General features: G+C 37.5%; 6 non-coding genes and 55 pseudogenes across 6 annotated transcripts; all 61 read right to left on the bottom strand.

The window, feature by feature from the left end:
* The window catches only part of LOC148484910 (5S ribosomal RNA), a 119-nt pseudogene extending 36 nt beyond the window's left edge, over positions 1-83 (bottom strand).
* A 116-nt stretch (positions 84-199) lies between these two features.
* On the bottom strand, positions 200-318 carry LOC148484909 (5S ribosomal RNA; annotated as a pseudogene).
* A 351-nt stretch (positions 319-669) lies between these two features.
* Positions 670-788, bottom strand: LOC148484908 (5S ribosomal RNA; annotated as a pseudogene).
* A 115-nt stretch (positions 789-903) lies between these two features.
* On the bottom strand, positions 904-1,022 carry LOC148484907 (5S ribosomal RNA; annotated as a pseudogene).
* A 116-nt stretch (positions 1,023-1,138) lies between these two features.
* LOC148484906 (5S ribosomal RNA) lies at positions 1,139-1,257 on the bottom strand (annotated as a pseudogene).
* A 115-nt stretch (positions 1,258-1,372) lies between these two features.
* LOC148484905 (5S ribosomal RNA) lies at positions 1,373-1,491 on the bottom strand (annotated as a pseudogene).
* Positions 1,492-1,607: 116 nt separating this feature from the next.
* LOC148484904 (5S ribosomal RNA) lies at positions 1,608-1,726 on the bottom strand (annotated as a pseudogene).
* Positions 1,727-1,841: 115 nt separating this feature from the next.
* LOC148484903 (5S ribosomal RNA) lies at positions 1,842-1,960 on the bottom strand (annotated as a pseudogene).
* A 116-nt stretch (positions 1,961-2,076) lies between these two features.
* Positions 2,077-2,195, bottom strand: LOC148484902 (5S ribosomal RNA; annotated as a pseudogene).
* Positions 2,196-2,310: 115 nt separating this feature from the next.
* On the bottom strand, positions 2,311-2,429 carry LOC148484901 (5S ribosomal RNA; annotated as a pseudogene).
* Positions 2,430-2,545: 116 nt separating this feature from the next.
* LOC148484900 (5S ribosomal RNA) lies at positions 2,546-2,664 on the bottom strand (annotated as a pseudogene).
* Positions 2,665-2,780: 116 nt separating this feature from the next.
* LOC148484899 (5S ribosomal RNA) lies at positions 2,781-2,899 on the bottom strand (annotated as a pseudogene).
* A 116-nt stretch (positions 2,900-3,015) lies between these two features.
* Positions 3,016-3,134, bottom strand: LOC148484898 (5S ribosomal RNA; annotated as a pseudogene).
* Positions 3,135-3,245: 111 nt separating this feature from the next.
* On the bottom strand, positions 3,246-3,364 carry LOC148484897 (5S ribosomal RNA; annotated as a pseudogene).
* Positions 3,365-3,714: 350 nt separating this feature from the next.
* Positions 3,715-3,833, bottom strand: LOC148484896 (5S ribosomal RNA; annotated as a pseudogene).
* Positions 3,834-3,949: 116 nt separating this feature from the next.
* LOC148484895 (5S ribosomal RNA) lies at positions 3,950-4,068 on the bottom strand. The gene has a single exon (XR_015871724.1). It is a non-coding gene; the product is annotated as a 5S ribosomal RNA (ribosomal RNA).
* A 115-nt stretch (positions 4,069-4,183) lies between these two features.
* On the bottom strand, positions 4,184-4,302 carry LOC148484894 (5S ribosomal RNA; annotated as a pseudogene).
* A 116-nt stretch (positions 4,303-4,418) lies between these two features.
* Positions 4,419-4,537, bottom strand: LOC148484893 (5S ribosomal RNA). Its single transcript, XR_015871633.1, has one exon. It is a non-coding gene; the product is annotated as a 5S ribosomal RNA (ribosomal RNA).
* Positions 4,538-4,653: 116 nt separating this feature from the next.
* On the bottom strand, positions 4,654-4,772 carry LOC148484892 (5S ribosomal RNA; annotated as a pseudogene).
* Positions 4,773-4,887: 115 nt separating this feature from the next.
* On the bottom strand, positions 4,888-5,006 carry LOC148484891 (5S ribosomal RNA; annotated as a pseudogene).
* A 116-nt stretch (positions 5,007-5,122) lies between these two features.
* On the bottom strand, positions 5,123-5,241 carry LOC148484890 (5S ribosomal RNA; annotated as a pseudogene).
* Positions 5,242-5,356: 115 nt separating this feature from the next.
* On the bottom strand, positions 5,357-5,475 carry LOC148484889 (5S ribosomal RNA; annotated as a pseudogene).
* A 116-nt stretch (positions 5,476-5,591) lies between these two features.
* Positions 5,592-5,710, bottom strand: LOC148484888 (5S ribosomal RNA). The gene has a single exon (XR_015871591.1). It is a non-coding gene; the product is annotated as a 5S ribosomal RNA (ribosomal RNA).
* Positions 5,711-5,826: 116 nt separating this feature from the next.
* LOC148484887 (5S ribosomal RNA) lies at positions 5,827-5,945 on the bottom strand (annotated as a pseudogene).
* Positions 5,946-6,056: 111 nt separating this feature from the next.
* On the bottom strand, positions 6,057-6,175 carry LOC148484886 (5S ribosomal RNA; annotated as a pseudogene).
* Positions 6,176-6,291: 116 nt separating this feature from the next.
* On the bottom strand, positions 6,292-6,410 carry LOC148484885 (5S ribosomal RNA; annotated as a pseudogene).
* A 115-nt stretch (positions 6,411-6,525) lies between these two features.
* Positions 6,526-6,644, bottom strand: LOC148484884 (5S ribosomal RNA; annotated as a pseudogene).
* A 116-nt stretch (positions 6,645-6,760) lies between these two features.
* On the bottom strand, positions 6,761-6,879 carry LOC148484883 (5S ribosomal RNA; annotated as a pseudogene).
* A 111-nt stretch (positions 6,880-6,990) lies between these two features.
* LOC148484882 (5S ribosomal RNA) lies at positions 6,991-7,109 on the bottom strand (annotated as a pseudogene).
* A 111-nt stretch (positions 7,110-7,220) lies between these two features.
* LOC148484881 (5S ribosomal RNA) lies at positions 7,221-7,339 on the bottom strand (annotated as a pseudogene).
* A 116-nt stretch (positions 7,340-7,455) lies between these two features.
* Positions 7,456-7,574, bottom strand: LOC148484880 (5S ribosomal RNA; annotated as a pseudogene).
* A 115-nt stretch (positions 7,575-7,689) lies between these two features.
* LOC148484879 (5S ribosomal RNA) lies at positions 7,690-7,808 on the bottom strand (annotated as a pseudogene).
* A 116-nt stretch (positions 7,809-7,924) lies between these two features.
* LOC148484878 (5S ribosomal RNA) lies at positions 7,925-8,043 on the bottom strand (annotated as a pseudogene).
* Positions 8,044-8,154: 111 nt separating this feature from the next.
* On the bottom strand, positions 8,155-8,273 carry LOC148484877 (5S ribosomal RNA; annotated as a pseudogene).
* A 116-nt stretch (positions 8,274-8,389) lies between these two features.
* LOC148484876 (5S ribosomal RNA) lies at positions 8,390-8,508 on the bottom strand (annotated as a pseudogene).
* A 115-nt stretch (positions 8,509-8,623) lies between these two features.
* Positions 8,624-8,742, bottom strand: LOC148484875 (5S ribosomal RNA). The gene has a single exon (XR_015871723.1). It is a non-coding gene; the product is annotated as a 5S ribosomal RNA (ribosomal RNA).
* Positions 8,743-8,858: 116 nt separating this feature from the next.
* LOC148484874 (5S ribosomal RNA) lies at positions 8,859-8,977 on the bottom strand (annotated as a pseudogene).
* A 116-nt stretch (positions 8,978-9,093) lies between these two features.
* Positions 9,094-9,212, bottom strand: LOC148484873 (5S ribosomal RNA; annotated as a pseudogene).
* Positions 9,213-9,328: 116 nt separating this feature from the next.
* Positions 9,329-9,447, bottom strand: LOC148484872 (5S ribosomal RNA; annotated as a pseudogene).
* Positions 9,448-9,563: 116 nt separating this feature from the next.
* Positions 9,564-9,682, bottom strand: LOC148484871 (5S ribosomal RNA; annotated as a pseudogene).
* A 117-nt stretch (positions 9,683-9,799) lies between these two features.
* Positions 9,800-9,918, bottom strand: LOC148484870 (5S ribosomal RNA; annotated as a pseudogene).
* A 351-nt stretch (positions 9,919-10,269) lies between these two features.
* On the bottom strand, positions 10,270-10,388 carry LOC148484869 (5S ribosomal RNA; annotated as a pseudogene).
* Positions 10,389-10,739: 351 nt separating this feature from the next.
* Positions 10,740-10,858, bottom strand: LOC148484868 (5S ribosomal RNA; annotated as a pseudogene).
* Positions 10,859-10,974: 116 nt separating this feature from the next.
* LOC148484867 (5S ribosomal RNA) lies at positions 10,975-11,093 on the bottom strand (annotated as a pseudogene).
* Positions 11,094-11,209: 116 nt separating this feature from the next.
* On the bottom strand, positions 11,210-11,328 carry LOC148484866 (5S ribosomal RNA; annotated as a pseudogene).
* A 116-nt stretch (positions 11,329-11,444) lies between these two features.
* Positions 11,445-11,563, bottom strand: LOC148484865 (5S ribosomal RNA). The gene has a single exon (XR_015870874.1). It is a non-coding gene; the product is annotated as a 5S ribosomal RNA (ribosomal RNA).
* Positions 11,564-11,677: 114 nt separating this feature from the next.
* LOC148484864 (5S ribosomal RNA) lies at positions 11,678-11,796 on the bottom strand (annotated as a pseudogene).
* A 116-nt stretch (positions 11,797-11,912) lies between these two features.
* On the bottom strand, positions 11,913-12,031 carry LOC148484863 (5S ribosomal RNA; annotated as a pseudogene).
* Positions 12,032-12,142: 111 nt separating this feature from the next.
* Positions 12,143-12,261, bottom strand: LOC148484862 (5S ribosomal RNA; annotated as a pseudogene).
* Positions 12,262-12,377: 116 nt separating this feature from the next.
* LOC148484861 (5S ribosomal RNA) lies at positions 12,378-12,496 on the bottom strand (annotated as a pseudogene).
* A 115-nt stretch (positions 12,497-12,611) lies between these two features.
* On the bottom strand, positions 12,612-12,730 carry LOC148484860 (5S ribosomal RNA; annotated as a pseudogene).
* Positions 12,731-12,852: 122 nt separating this feature from the next.
* Positions 12,853-12,971, bottom strand: LOC148484859 (5S ribosomal RNA; annotated as a pseudogene).
* Positions 12,972-13,087: 116 nt separating this feature from the next.
* Positions 13,088-13,206, bottom strand: LOC148484858 (5S ribosomal RNA; annotated as a pseudogene).
* A 115-nt stretch (positions 13,207-13,321) lies between these two features.
* LOC148484857 (5S ribosomal RNA) lies at positions 13,322-13,440 on the bottom strand (annotated as a pseudogene).
* Positions 13,441-13,556: 116 nt separating this feature from the next.
* On the bottom strand, positions 13,557-13,675 carry LOC148484856 (5S ribosomal RNA; annotated as a pseudogene).
* Positions 13,676-13,792: 117 nt separating this feature from the next.
* LOC148484855 (5S ribosomal RNA) lies at positions 13,793-13,911 on the bottom strand (annotated as a pseudogene).
* Positions 13,912-14,027: 116 nt separating this feature from the next.
* LOC148484854 (5S ribosomal RNA) lies at positions 14,028-14,146 on the bottom strand (annotated as a pseudogene).
* A 116-nt stretch (positions 14,147-14,262) lies between these two features.
* Positions 14,263-14,381, bottom strand: LOC148484853 (5S ribosomal RNA; annotated as a pseudogene).
* A 115-nt stretch (positions 14,382-14,496) lies between these two features.
* Positions 14,497-14,615, bottom strand: LOC148484852 (5S ribosomal RNA; annotated as a pseudogene).
* A 116-nt stretch (positions 14,616-14,731) lies between these two features.
* LOC148484851 (5S ribosomal RNA) lies at positions 14,732-14,850 on the bottom strand. The gene has a single exon (XR_015870981.1). It is a non-coding gene; the product is annotated as a 5S ribosomal RNA (ribosomal RNA).
* Positions 14,851-14,965: 115 nt separating this feature from the next.
* LOC148484850 (5S ribosomal RNA) overlaps positions 14,966-15,000 on the bottom strand; it is a 119-nt pseudogene continuing 84 nt past the window's right edge.

Here is a 15,000-nt window from a genome sequence, read left to right as displayed (position 1 = left end):
TCCAAGTACAAACCAGGCCAAACACTGCATAGCTTCTAAGATCAGACGAGATTGGGCATGTCCAGTGTGGTTTGACTGTAGGTGCTCAAAAACATTAACTTTAGACCTCTTTTACTTCTTAACTCAAGTAAATTAATTGATAAGTTGAAAAAATGTAATGTAAAATGTAATAGAAAAGAATGTTATGGCTATATAAAATTACCTACAGCACCAGGGATTCCTAGGTGTTCTCCCATCCAAGTACTATCCAGGCCCAACACTGCATAGCTTCCAATATCAGACGAGATTGGGCATGTCAAGTGTGGTTTGGCTGTAGGTGCTCAAAGACATTAACTTTAGACCTCTTTTACTTCTTTACTCAAGTAAATTCATTGATAAGTTGAAAAAATTACATGTAAAATGTATTAGAAAAGAATGTTATGGCAGTATAAAATTACCTACAGCACCTGGTATTCCCAGGTGGTCTCCCATCCAAGTACTGACCATGCCCAACACTGCATAGCTTCCAATATCAAACGACATTTTCCATGTCCAGTGTGGTTTGGCTATAGGTGCTGAAAAATATTAACTTTAGACGTCTTTTACTTCTTAACTCAAGTAAATTCATTGCTAAGTTGAAAAAATGTAATGTAAAATGTAATAGAAAAGAATGTTATGGCTATATAAAATTACCTACAGCACCAGGTATTCCCAGGTGGTCTCCAAGCCAAGTACTAACCAGGCCCAACACTGCATAGCTTCCAAGATCAGACGAGATTGGGCATGTCCAGTGTGGTTTGGCTATAGGTGCTAAAAGCCTTAACTTTAGACATCTTTTACTTCTTAACTCAAGTAAATTCATTGATAAGTTGAAAAAATTAAATGTAAAATGTAATAGAAAAGACTGTTATGGCAGTATAAAATTACCTACAGCACCTGGGATTCCTAGGTGGTCTCCCATCCAAGTACTAACCAGGCCCAACACTGCATAGCTTCCAAGATCAGACGAGATTGGGCATGTCCAGTGTGGTTTGGCTGTAGGTGCTCAAAAACATTAACTTTAGACCTCTTTTACTTCTTAACTCAAGTAAATTCATTGAAAAGTTGAAAAAATTAAATTTAAAATGTAATAGAAAAGAATGTTTAGGCACTATAAAATTACCTACAGCACCTGGTAATCCCAGGTGGTCTCCCATCCAAGTACTAACCAGGCCCAACACTGCATAGCTTCCAAGTTCAGACGAGATTGGGCATGTCCAGTGTGGTTTGGCTGTAGGTGCTCAAAAACATTAACTTTAGACCTCTTTTACATCTTAACTCAAGTAAATTCAATGATAAGTTGAAAAATGAAATGTAAAATGTAATAGAAAAGAATGTTATGGCAGTATAAAATTACCTACAGCACCTGGTAATCCCAGGTGGTCTCCCATCCAAGTACTAACCAGGCCCAACACTGCATAGCTTCCAAGATCAGACGAGATTGGGCATGTCCACTGTGGTTTGGATGTTGGTGCTCAAAAACATTAACTTTAGACCTCTATTACTTCTTAACTCAAGTAAATTCATTGATAAGTTGAAAAAATTAAATTTAAAATGTAATAGAAAAGAATGTTATGGCAGTATAAAATTACCTACAGGACCTGGGATTCCTAGGTGGTCTCCTATCCAAGTATTAAACAGGTCCAACACTGCATAGCTTCCAAGTTCAGACGAGATTGGGCATGTCCAGTGTGGTTTGGCTGTAGGTGCTCAAAAACATTAACTTTAGACCTCTTTTACTTCTAAACTCAAGTAAATTCAATGATAAGTTGAAAAATGAAATGTAAAATGTAATAGAAAAGAATGTTATGGGAGTATAAAATTACCTACAGCACCTGGTATTCCCAGGTGTTCTCCCATCTAAGTACTAACCAGGCCCAACACTGCATAACTTCCAAGATCAGACGAGATTGGGCATGTCCAGTGTGGTTTGGCTGTAGGTGCCCAAAAGCATTAAATTTATACCGCTATTACTTCTTAACTCAAGTAAATTCAATGATAAGTTGAAAAAATTAAATGTAAAATGTAATAGAAAAGAAAGTTATGGCAGTATAAAATTACCTACAGCACCTGGTATTACCAGGAGGTCTCCCATCCAAGTACTAACCAGGCCCAACACTGCATAGCTTCCAAGATCAGACGAGATTGGGCATGTCCAGTGTGGTTTGGCTGTAGGTGCTCAAAAACATTAACTTTAGACCTCTTTTACTTCTTAGCTCAAGTAAATTCAATGATAAGTTGTAAAATTAAATGTAAAATATAATAGAAAAGAATGTTATGGCAGTATAAAATTACCTACAGCTCCTGGTATTCCCAGGTGGTCTCCCATCAAAGTACTAACCAGGCCCAACACTGCATAGCTTCCAAGATCATACAAGATTGGGCATGTCCAGTGTGGTTTGGCTGTAGGTGCTCAAAAACATTAACTTTAGACCTCTTTTACTTCTTAACTCAAGTAAATTCAATGATAAGTTGAAAAAATTAAATGTAAAATGTTCTAGAAAAGAATGTTATGGCAGTATAAAATTACCTACAGCACCTGGTATTCCCAGGTGGTCTCCCATCCAAGTACAAACCAGGCCAAACACTGCATAGCTTCCAAGATCAGACGAGATTGGGCATGTCCACTGTGGTTTGACTGTAGGTGCTCAATAACATTAACTTTAGACATCTTTTACTTCTTAACTCAAGTAAATTCATTGATAAGTTGAAAAAATTAAATGTAAAATTTAATAGAAAAGAATGTTATGGCAGTATAAAATTACCTACAGCACCTGATATTCCCAGGTGGTCTCCCATTCAAGTACTAACCAGGCCCAACACTGCATAACTTCCAAGATCAGACGAGATTGGGCATGTCCAGTGTGGTTTGGCTATAGCCGCTCAAAAACATTAAATTTAGACCTCTTTTACTTCTTAACTCAAGTAAATTAATTTATAAGTTGAAAAAATGTAATGTAAAATGTAATAGAAAAGAATGTTATGGCTATATAAAATTACCTACAGCACCAGGGATTCCTAGGTGGTCTCCCATCCAAGTACTATCCAGGCCCAACACTGCATAGCTTCCAATATCAGACGAGATTGGGCATGTCAAGTGTGGCTTGGCTGTAGGTGCTCAACGACATTAACTTTAGACCTCTTTTACTTCTTTACTCAAGTAAATTCATTGATAAGTTGAAAAAATTAAATGTAAAATGTAATAGACTGTTATGGCAGTATAAAATTACCTACAGAACCTGGGATTCCTAGGTAGTCTCCCATCCAAGTACAAACCAGTCCCAACACTGCATAGCTTCCAAGATCAGACGAGATTGGGCATGTCCAGTGTGGTTTGGCTGTAGGTGCTCAAAAACATTAACTTTAGACCTCTATTACTTCTTAACTCAAGTAAATTCATTGATAAGTTGAAAAAATTAAATGTAAAATGTAATAGAAAAGAATGTTATGGCAGTATAAAATTACCTACTGCAGCTGGTTTTCCCAGGTGGTCTCACATCCAAGTACTGACCATGCCCAACACTGCATAGCTACCAAGATCAGACGAGATTGGGAAAGTCCAGTGTGGATTGGCTGTAGGTGCTCAAAAGTATTAACTTTAGACCTCTTTTACTTCTTAACTCAAGTAAATTCAATGATAAGTTGAAAAAATTAAATTTAAAATGTAATAGAAAAGAAGTTATGGCAGTATAAAATTACCTACAGCACCTGGGATTCCTAGGTGGTCTCCTATCCAAGTACTAAACAGGTCCAACACTGCATAGCTTCCAAGATCAGACGAGATTGGGCATGTCCAGTGTGGTTTGGCTGTAGGTGCTCAAAAACATTAACTTTAGACCTCTTTTACTTCTTAACTCAAGTAAATTCATTGATAAGTTGAAAAAATTAAATGTAAAATGTAATAGAAAAGAAAGTTATGGCTGCATAAAATTACCTACAGCACCTGGTATTCCCAGGTGGTCTCCCATCCAAGTACTAACCAGGCCCAACACTGCATAGCTTCCAAGATCAGACGAGATTGGGCATGTCCAGTGTGGTTTGGCTGTAGGTGCTCAAAAACATTAACTTTAGACCTCTTTTACTTCTTAACTCAAGTAAATTCAATGATAAGTTGTAAAATTAAAAGTAAAATATAATAGAAAAGAATGTTATGGCAGCATAAAATTACCTACAGCTCCTGGTATTCCCAGGTGGTCTCCCATCCAAGTACTAACCAGGCCCAACACTGCATAGCTTCCAAGATCAGACGAGATTGGGCATGTCCACTGTGGTTTGGCTGCAGGTGTGCAAAAGCATTAACTTTAGACCTCTATTACTTCGTAACTCAAGTAAATTCATTGATAAGTTGAAAAAATTAAATGTAAAATGTAATAGAAAAGAATGTTATGGCAGTATAAAATCACCTACAGCACCTGGTATTCCCAGGTGGTCTCCCATCCAAGTACTAACCAGGCCCAACACTGCGTAGCTTCCAAGATCAGATGAGATTGGGCATGTCCAGTGTGGTTTGGCTGTAGGTGCTCAAAAACATTAACTTTAGACATCTTTTACTTCTTTACTCAAGTAAATTCATTGATAAGTTGAAAAAATTAAATGTAAAATGTAATAGAAAAGAATGTTATGGCTATAAAAAATTACCTACAGCACCAGAGATTCCTAGGTGGTCTCCCATCCAAGTACTATCCAGGCCCAACACTGTATAGCTTCCAAGATCAGACGAGATTGGGCATGTCCAGTGTGGTTGGGCTGTAGGTGCGCAAAAACATTAACTTTAGACCTCTTTTACTTCTTAACTCAAGTAAATCCAATGATAAGTTGTAAAATTAAATGTAAAATATAATAGAAAAGAATGTTATGGCAGTATAAAATTACCTACAGCTCCTGTTATTCCCAGGTGGTCTCCCATCCAAGTACTAACCAGGCCCAACACTGCATAGCTTCCAAGATCAGACAAGATTGGGCATGTCCAGTGTGGTGTGGCTGTAGGTGCGCAAAAGCATTAACTTTAGACCTCTATTACTTCTTAACTCAAGTAAATTCATTGATAAGTTGAAAAAATTAAATGTAAAATGTAATAGAAAAGAATGTTATGGCAGTATAAAATTACCTACAGCACCTGGTATTCCCAGGTGGTCTCCCATCCAAGTACTAACCAGGCCCAACACTGCATAGCTTCCAAGATCAGATGAGATTGGGCATGTCCAGTGTTGTTTGGCTGTAGGTGCTCAAAAACATTAACTTTAGACCTCTTTTACTTCTTAACTCAAGTAAATTCAATGATAAGTTGTAAAATTAAAAGTAAAATATAATAGAAAAGAATGTTATGGCAGCATAAAATTACCTACAGCTCCTGGTATTCCCAGGTGGTCTCCCATCCAAGTACTAACCAGGCCCAACACTGCATAGCTTCCAAGATCAGACGAGATTGGGCATGTCCACTGTGGTTTGGCTGTAGGTGTGCAAAAGCATTAACTTTAGACCTCTATTACTTCGTAACTCAAGTAAATTCATTGATAAGTTGAAAAAATTAAATGTAAAATGTAATAGAAAAGAATGTTATGGCAGTATAAAATCACCTACAGCACCTGGTATTCCCAGGTGGTCTCCCATCCAAGTACTAACCAGGCCCAACACTGCATAGCTTCCAAGATCAGATGAGATTGGGCATGTCCAGTGTGGTTTGGCTGTAGGTGCTCAAAAACATTAACTTTAGACATCTTTTACTTCTTTACTCAAGTAAATTCATTGATAAGTTGAAAAAATTAAATGTAAAATGTAATAGAAAAGAATGTTATGGCTATAAAAAATTACCTACAGCACCAGAGATTCCTAGGTGGTCTCCCATCCAAGAACTATCCAGGCCCAACACTGCATAGCTTCCAATATCAGACGAGATTGGGCATGTCCAGTGTGGTTTGGCTGTAGGTGCTCAAAGACATTAACTTTAGACCTCTTTTACTTCTTTACTCAAGTAAATTCATTGATAAGTTGAAAAAATTAAATGTAAAATGTAATAGACTGTTATGGCAGTATAAAATTACCTACAGCACCTGGGATTCCTAGGTGGTCTCCCATCCAAGTACTAACCAGGCCCAACACTGCATAGCTTCCAAGATCAGACGAGATTGGGCATGTCCACTGTGGTTTGGCTGTAGGTGCTCAAAAACATTAACTTTAGACCTCTTTTACTTCTTTACTCAAGTAAATTCATTGATAAGTTGAAAAAATTAAATGTAAAATGTAATAGAAAAGAATGTTATGGCAGTATAAAATTACCTACAGAACCTGGGATTCCTAGGTAGTCTCCCATCCAAGTACAAACCAGTCTCAACACTGCATAGCTTCCAAGATCAGACGAGATTGGGCATGTCCAGTGTGGTTTGGCTGTAGGTGCTAAAAGCCTTAACTTTAGACCTCTTTTACTTCTTAACTCAAGTAAATTCATTGATAAGTTGAAAAAATTATATGTAAAATGTAATAGAAAAGACTGTTATGGCAGTATAAAATTACCTACAGCACCTGGGATTCCTAGGTGGTCTCCCATCCAAGTACTAACCAGGTCCAACACTGCATAGCTTCCAAAATCAGACGAGATTGGGCATGTCCAGTGTGGTTTGGCTGTAGGTGCTCAAAAACATTAACTTTAGACCTCTTTTACTTCTTAACTCAAGTAAATTCATTGATAAGTTGAAAATATTATATGTAAAATGTAATAGAAAAGAATGTTATGGCTGCATAAAATTACCTACAGCACCTGGTATTCCTAGGTGGTCTCCCATCCAAGTACTATCCAGGCCCAACACTGCATAGCTTCCAATATCAGACGAGATTGGGCATGTCCAGTGTGGTTTGGCTGTAGATGCTCAAAGACATTAACTTTAGACCTCTTTTACTTCTTTACTCAAGTAAATTCATTGATAAGTTGAAAAAATTAAATGTAAAATGTAATAGACTGTTATGGCAGTATAAAATTACCTACAGCACCTGGGATTCCTAGGTGGTCTCCCATCCAAGTACTAACCAGGCCCAACACTGCATAGCTTTCAAGATCAGACGAGATTGGGCATGTCCACTGTGGTTTGGCTGTAGGTGCTCAAAGACATTAACTTTAGACCTCTTTTACTTCTTTACTCAAGTAAATTCATTGATAAGTTGAAAAAATTAAATGTAAAATGTAATAGACTGTTATGGCAGTATAAAATTACCTACAGCACCTGGGATTCCTAGGTGGTCTCCCATCCAAGTACTAACCAGGCCCAATACTGCATAGCTTCCAAAATCAGACGAGATTGGGCATGTCCACTGTGGTTTGGCTGTAGGTGCTCAAAAACATTAACTTTAGACCTCTTTTACTTCTTTACTCAAGTAAATTCATTGATAAGTTGAAAAAATTAAATGTAAAATGTAATAGAAAAGAATGTTATGGCAGTATAAAATTACCTACAGAACCTGGGATTCCTAGGTAGTCTCCCATCCAAGTACAAACCAGTCTCAACACTGCATAGCTTCCAAGATCAGACGAGATTGGGCATGTCCAGTGTGGTTTGGCTGTAGGTGCTAAAAGCCTTAACTTTAGACCTCTTTTACTTCTTAACTCAAGTAAATTCATTGATAAGTTGAAAAAATTATATGTAAAATGTAATAGAAAAGACTGTTATGGCAGTATAAAATTACCTACAGCACCTGGGATTCCTAGGTGGTCTCCCATCCAAGTACTAACCAGGTCCAACACTGCATAGCTTCCAAAATCAGACGAGATTGGGCATGTCCAGTGTGGTTTGGCTGTAGGTGCTCAAAAACATTAACTTTAGACCTCTTTTACTTCTTAACTCAAGTAAATTCATTGATAAGTTGAAAATATTATATGTAAAATGTAATAGAAAAGAATGTTATGGCTGCATAAAATTACCTACAGCACCTGGTATTCCTAGGTGGTCTCCCATCCAAGTACTATCCAGGCCCAACACTGCATAGCTTCCAATATCAGACGAGATTGGGCATGTCCAGTGTGGTTTGGCTGTAGATGCTCAAAGACATTAACTTTAGACCTCTTTTACTTCTTTACTCAAGTAAATTCATTGATAAGTTGATAAAATTAAATGTAAAATGTAATAGACTGTTATGGCAGTATAAAATTACCTACAGCACCTGGGATTCCTAGGTGGTCTCCCATCCAAGTACTAACCAGGCCCAACACTGCATAGCTTCCAAGATCAGACGAGATTGGGCATGTCCACTGTGGTTTGGCTGTAGGTGCTCAAAAACATTAACTTTAGACCTCTTTTACTTCTTTACTCAAGTAAATTCATTGATAAGTTGAAAAAATTAAATGTAAAATGTAATAGAAAAGAATGTTATGGCAGTATAAAATTACCTACAGAACCTGGGATTCCAAGGTAGTCTCCCATCCAAGTACAAACCAGTCCCAACACTGCATAGCTTCCAAGATCAGACGAGATTGGGCATGTCCAGTGTGGTTTGGCTGTAGGTGCTAAAAAACATAAACTTTAGACCTCTTTTACTTCTTAACTCAAGTAAATTCAATGATAAGTTGAAAAATGAAATGTAAAATGTAATAGAAAAGAATGTTATGGCAGTATAAAATTACCTACAGCACCTGGTATTCCCAGGTGGTCTCCCATCCAAGTACTAACCAGGCCCAACACTGCATAGCTTCCAAGATCAGACGAGATTGGGCATGTCCAGTGTGGTTTGGCTGTAGGTGCTCAAAAACATTAACTTTAGACCTCTTTTACTTCTTAACTCAATTAAATTCATTGATAAGTTGAAAAAATGAAATGTAAAATGTAATAGAAAAGAATGTTTTGGTTGTCTAAAATTACCTACAGCACCTGGTATTCCCAGGTGGTCTCCCATCCAAGTACAAACGAGGCCCAACACTGCATAGCTTCCAAGATCAGACAAGATTGGGCATGTCCAGTGTGGTTTGGCTGTAGGTGCTCAAAAGCATTAAATTTAGACCTCTATTACTTCTTAACTCAAGTAAATTCATTGATAAGTTGAAAAAATTAAATTTAAAATGTAATAGAAAAGAATGTTATGGTAGTATAAAATTACCTACAGCTCCTGGTATTCCCAGGTGGTCTCCCATCCAAGTACTAACCAGGCCCAACACTGCATAGCTTCCAAGATCAGACGAGATTGGGGATGTCCACTGTGGTTTGGCTGTAGGTGCTCAAAAGCGTTAAATTTAGACCGCTTTTACTTCTTAACACAAGTAAATTCATTGATAAGTTGAAAAAATTAAATGTAAAATGTAGTAGAAAAGAATGTTATGGCAGTATAAAATTACCTACAGCACCTGGGATTCCTAGGTAGTCTCCCATCCAAGTACTAACCAGGCCCAACACTGCTTAGCTTCCCAGATCAGACGAGATTGGGCATGTCCAGTGTGGTTTGGCTGTAGGTGCTCAAAAACATTAACTTTAGACCTCTATTACTTCTTAACTCAAGTAAATTCATTGATAAGTTGAAAAAATGAAATGTAAAATGTAATAGAAAAGAATGTTATGGCAGTATAAAATTACCTACAGCACCTGGGATTCCTAGGTGGTCTCCTATCCAAGTACTAACCAGGTCCAACACTGCATAGCTTCCAAGATCAGACGAGATTGGGCATGTCCAGTGTGGTTTGGCTGTAGGTGCTCAAAAAACATTAACTTTAGACCTCTTTTACTTCTTAACTCAAGTAAATTCATTGATAAGTTGAAAAAATTAAATGTAAAATGTAATAGAAAAGAATGTTATGGCTGCATAAAATTACCTACAGCACCTGGTATTCCCAGGTGGTCTCTCATCCAAGTACTAACCAGGCACAACACTGCATAGCTTCCAAGATCAGACGAGATTGGGCATGTCCAGTGTGGTTTGGCAGTAGGTGCTCAAAAACATTAACTTTAGACCTCTATTACTTCTTAACTCAAGTAAATTCATTGATAAGTTGAAAAATTTAAATGTAAAATGTAATAGAAAAGAATGTTCTGGCAGTATAAAATTAAATACATCTCCTGGTATTCCCAGGTGGTCTCCCATCCAAGTACTAACCAGGCCCAACACTGCATAGCTTCCAAGATCAGAAGAGATTGTGCATGTCCACTGTGGTTTGGCTGTAGGTGCTCAAAATCATTAAATTTAGACCGCTTTTACTTCTTAACACAAGTAAATTCATTGATAAGTTGAAAAAATTAAATGTACAATGTAATAGAAAAGAATGTTATGGCAGTTTAAAATTACCTACAGCACCTGGGATTCCTAGGTAGTCTCCCATCCAAGTAGTAACCAGTCCCAACACTGCATAGCTTCCAAGATCAGACGAGATTGGGCATGTCCAGTGTGGTTTGGCTGTAGGTGCTCAAAAACAATAACTTTAGACGTGTATTACTTCTTAACTCAAGTAAATTCATTGATAAGTTGAAAAAATTAAATGTAAAATGTAATAGAAAAGAATGTTATGGCAGTATAAAATTACCTACTGCACCTGGTTTTCCCAGGTGGTCTCCCATCCAAGTTCTGACCTTACCCAACACTGCATAACTACTAAGATAAGACGAGATTGGGCATGTCCAGTGTGGATTGGCTGTAGGTGCTCAGAAGTATTAACTTTAGACCTCTATTACTTCTTAACTCAAGGAAATTCATTGATAAGTTGAAAAAATTAAATGTAAAATGTAATAGAAAAGAATGTTCTGGCAGTATAAAATTACCTACATCTCCTGGTATTCCCAGGTGGTCTCCCATCCAAGTACTAACCAGGCCCAACACTGCATAGCTTCCAAGATCAGACGAGATTGGGCATGTCCACTGTGGTTTGGCTGTAGGTGCTCAAAAGCATTAAATTTAGACCGCTTTTACTTCTTAACTCAAGTAAATGCATTGATAAATTGAAAAAATTATATGTAAAATGTAATAGAAAAGAATGTTATGGCAGTATAAAATTACCTACAGCACCTGGTATTCCCAGGTGGTCTCCCATCCAAGTACTAACCAGTCCCAACACTGCATAGTTTCCAAGATCAGACGAGATTGGGCATGTCCAGTGTGGTTTGGCTGTAGGTGCCCAAAAGCATTAAATTTATACCGCTATTACTTCTTAACTCAATTAAATTCATTGATAAGTTGAAAAAATTAAATGTAAAATGTAATAGAAAAGAATGTTATGGCAGTATAAAATTACCTACAGCACCTGGTATTCCCAGGTGGTCTCCCATCCAAGTACTAACCAGTCCCAACACTGCATAGTTTCCAAGATCAGACGAGATTGGGCATGTCCAGTGTGGTTTGGCTGTAGGTGCCCAAAAGCATTAAATTTATACCGCTATTACTTCTTAACTCAAGTAAATTCATTGATAAGTTGAAAAAATTAAATGTAAAATGTAATAGAAAAGAATGTTATGGCAGTATAAAATTACCTACAGCACCTGGTATTCCCAGGTGGTCTCCCATCCAAGTACTAACCAGGCCCAACACTGCATAGCTTCCAAGATCAGACGAGATTGGGCATGTCCAGTGTGGTTTGACTGTAGGTGCTCAAAAACATTAACTTTAGACCTCTTTTACTTCTTAACTCAAGTAAATTCAATGATAAGTTGTAAAATTAAATGTAAAATATAATAGAAAGAATGTTATGGCAGTATAAAATTACCTACAGCTCCTGGTATTCCCAGGTGGTCTCCCATCCAAGTACTAACCAGGCCCAACACTGCATAGCTTCCAAGATCAGACGAGATTGGGCATGTCCAGTGTGGTTTGGCTGTAGGTGCTCAAAAACATTAACTTTAGACCTCTTTTACTTCTTAACTCAAGTATATTCATTGATAAGTTGAAAAAATTAAATGTAAAATGTTCTAGAAAAGAATGTTATGGCAGTATAAAATTACCTACAGCACCTTGTATTCACAGGTGGTCTCCCATCCAAGTACAAACCAGGCCAAACACTGCATAGCTTCCAAGATCAGACGAGATTGGGCATGTCCAGTGTGGTTTGACTGTAGGTGCTCAAAAACATTAACTTTAGACATCTTTTACTTCTTTACTCAAGTAAATTCATTGATAAGTTGAAAAAATTAAATGTAAAATGTAATAGACTGTTATGGCAGTATAAAATTACCTACAGCACCTGGGATTCCTAGGTGGTCTCCCATCCAAGTACTAACCAGGCCCAACACTGCATAACTTCCAAGATCAGACGAGATTGGGCATGTCCACTGTGGTTTGGCTGTAGGTGCTCAAAAACATTAACTTTAGACCTCTTTTAATTCTTTACTCAAGTAAATTCATTGATAAGTTGAAAAAATTAAATGTAAAATGTAATAGAAAAGAATGTTCTGGCAGTATAAAATTACCTACAGAACCTGGGATTCCTAGGTAGTCTCCCATCCAAGTACAAACCAGTCCCAACACTGCATAGCTTCCAAGATCAGACGAGATTGGGCATGTCCAGTGTGGTTTGGCTGTAGGTTCTAAAAGCCTTAACTTTAGACCTCTTTTACTTCTTTACTCAAGTAAATTCATTGATAAGTTGAAAAAATTATATGTAAAATGTAATAGAAAAGAGTGTTATGGCAGTATAAAATTACCTACAGCACCTGGGATTCCTAGGTGGTCTCCCATCCAAGTACTAACCAGGTCCAACACTGCATAGCTTCCAAAATCAGACGAGATTGGGCATGTCCAGTGTGGTTTGGCTGTAGGTGCTCATAAACATTAACTTTAACTTTAGACCTCTTTTACTTCTTAACTCAAGTAAATTCATTGATAAGTTGAAAAAATTAAATGTAAAATGTAATAGAAAAGAATGTTATGGCTGCATAAAATTACCTACAGCACCTGGTATTCCCAGGTAGTCTCCCATCCAAGTACTAACCAGGCCCAACACTGCATAGCTTCCAAGATCAGAAGAGATTGGGCATGTCCAGTGTGGTTTGGCTGTAGGTGCTCAAAAACATTAACTTTAGACCTCTATTACTTCTTAACTCAAGTAAATTCATTGATAAGTTGAAAAAATTAAATTTAAAATGTAATAGAAAAGAATGTTATGGCACTATAAAATTACCTACAGCACCTGGTAATCCCAGGTGGTCTCCCATCCAAGTACTAACCAGGCCCAACACTGCATAGCTTCCAAGATCAGACGAGATTGGGCATGTCCAGTGTGGTTTGGCTGTAGGTGCTCAAAAGTATTAACTTTAGACCTCTTTTACTTCTTAACTCAAGTAAATTCAATGATAAGTTGAAAAATGAAATGTAAAATGTTATAGAAAAGAATGTTATGGCAGTATAAAATTACCTACAGCTCCTGGTATTCCCAGGTGGTCTCCCATCCAAGTACTAACCAGGCCCAACACTGCATAGCTTCCAAGATCAGACGAGATTGGGCATGTCCAGTGTGTTTTGGCTGTAGGTGCTCAAAAACATTAACTTTAGACCTCTATTACTTCTTAACTCAAGTAAATTCATTGATAAGTTGAAAAAATGAAATGTAAAATGTAATAGAAAAGAATGTTATGGCAGTATAAAATTACCTACAGCACCTGGGATTCCTAGGTGGTCTCCTATCCAAGTACTAACCAGGTCCAACACTGCATAGCTTCCAAGATCAGACGAGATTGGGCATGTCCAGTGTGGTTTGGCTGTAGGTGCTCAAAATCATTAACTTTAGACCTCTTTTACTTCTTAACTCAAGTAAATTCATTGATAAGTTGAAAAAATGAAATGTAAAATGTAATAGAAAAGAATGATTTTGGCTGTCTAAAATTACCTACAGCACCTGGTATTCCCAGGTGGTCTCCCATCCAAGTACTAACCAGGCACAACACTGCATAGCTTCCAAGATCAGACGAGATTGGGCATGTCCAGTGTGGTTTGGCAGTAGGTGCTCAAAAACATTAACTTTAGACCTCTAATACTTCTTAACTCAAGTAAATTCATTGATAAGTTGAAAAATTTAAATGTAAAATGTAATAGAAAAGAATGTTCTGGCAGTATAAAATTACGTACAGCTCCTGGTATTCCCAGGTGGTCTCCCATCCAAGTACTAACCAGGCCCAACACTGCATAGCTTCCAAGATCAGACGAGAATGGGCATGTCCACTGTGGTTTGGCTGTAGGTGCTCAAAAGCATTAAATTTAGACCGCTTTTACTTCTTAACACAAGTAAATTCATTGATAAGTTGAAAAAATTAAATGTAAAATGTAATAGAAAAGAATGTTATGGCAGTTTAAAATTACCTACAGCACCTGGGATTCCTAGGTAGTCTCCCATCCAAGTAGTAACCAGTCCCAACACTGCATAGCTTCCAAGATCAGACGAGATTGGGCATGTCCAGTGTGGTTTGGCTGTAGGTGCTCAAAACATTAACTTTAGACCTGTATTACTTCTTAACTCAAGTAAATTCATTGATAAGTTGAAAAAATTAAATGTAAAATGTAATAGAAAAGAATGTTATGGCAGTATAAAATTACCTACTGCACCTGGTTTTCCCAGGTGGTCTCCCATCCAAGTTCTGACCTTACCCAACACTGCATAACTACCAAGATCAGACGAGATTGGGCATGTCCAGTGTGGATTGGCTGTAGGTGCTCAGAAGTATTAACTTTAGACCTCTATTACTTCTTAACTCAAGGAAATTCATTGATAAGTTGAAAAAATCAAATGTAAAATGTAATAGAAAAGACTGTTATGGCAGTATAAAATTACCTACAGCACCTGGTATTCCCAGGTGGTTTCCCATCCAAGTACTAACCAGGCCCAACACTGCATAGCTTCCAAGATCAGACGAGATTGGGCATGTCCAGTGTGGTTTGGCTGTAGGTGCTCAAAAACATTAACTTTAGACCTCTTTTACTTCTTAACTCAAGTAAATTCAATGATAAGTTGAAAAATGAAATGTAAAATGTAATAGAAAAGAATGTTATGGCAGTATAAAATTACCTACAGCATCTGGTTTTCCCAGGTGGTCTCCC

The sequence above is a fragment of the Taudactylus pleione genome, unplaced genomic scaffold (assembly GCF_031769625.1).
Source record: "Taudactylus pleione unplaced genomic scaffold, aTauple2 ptg000550l, whole genome shotgun sequence".
In the NCBI taxonomy this organism is placed as follows: Eukaryota; Metazoa; Chordata; class Amphibia; order Anura; family Myobatrachidae; genus Taudactylus; species Taudactylus pleione.
The sequence above is the reverse complement of the archived record's forward strand: the minus strand, read 5'-3'. Positions and strand labels throughout refer to the sequence as shown.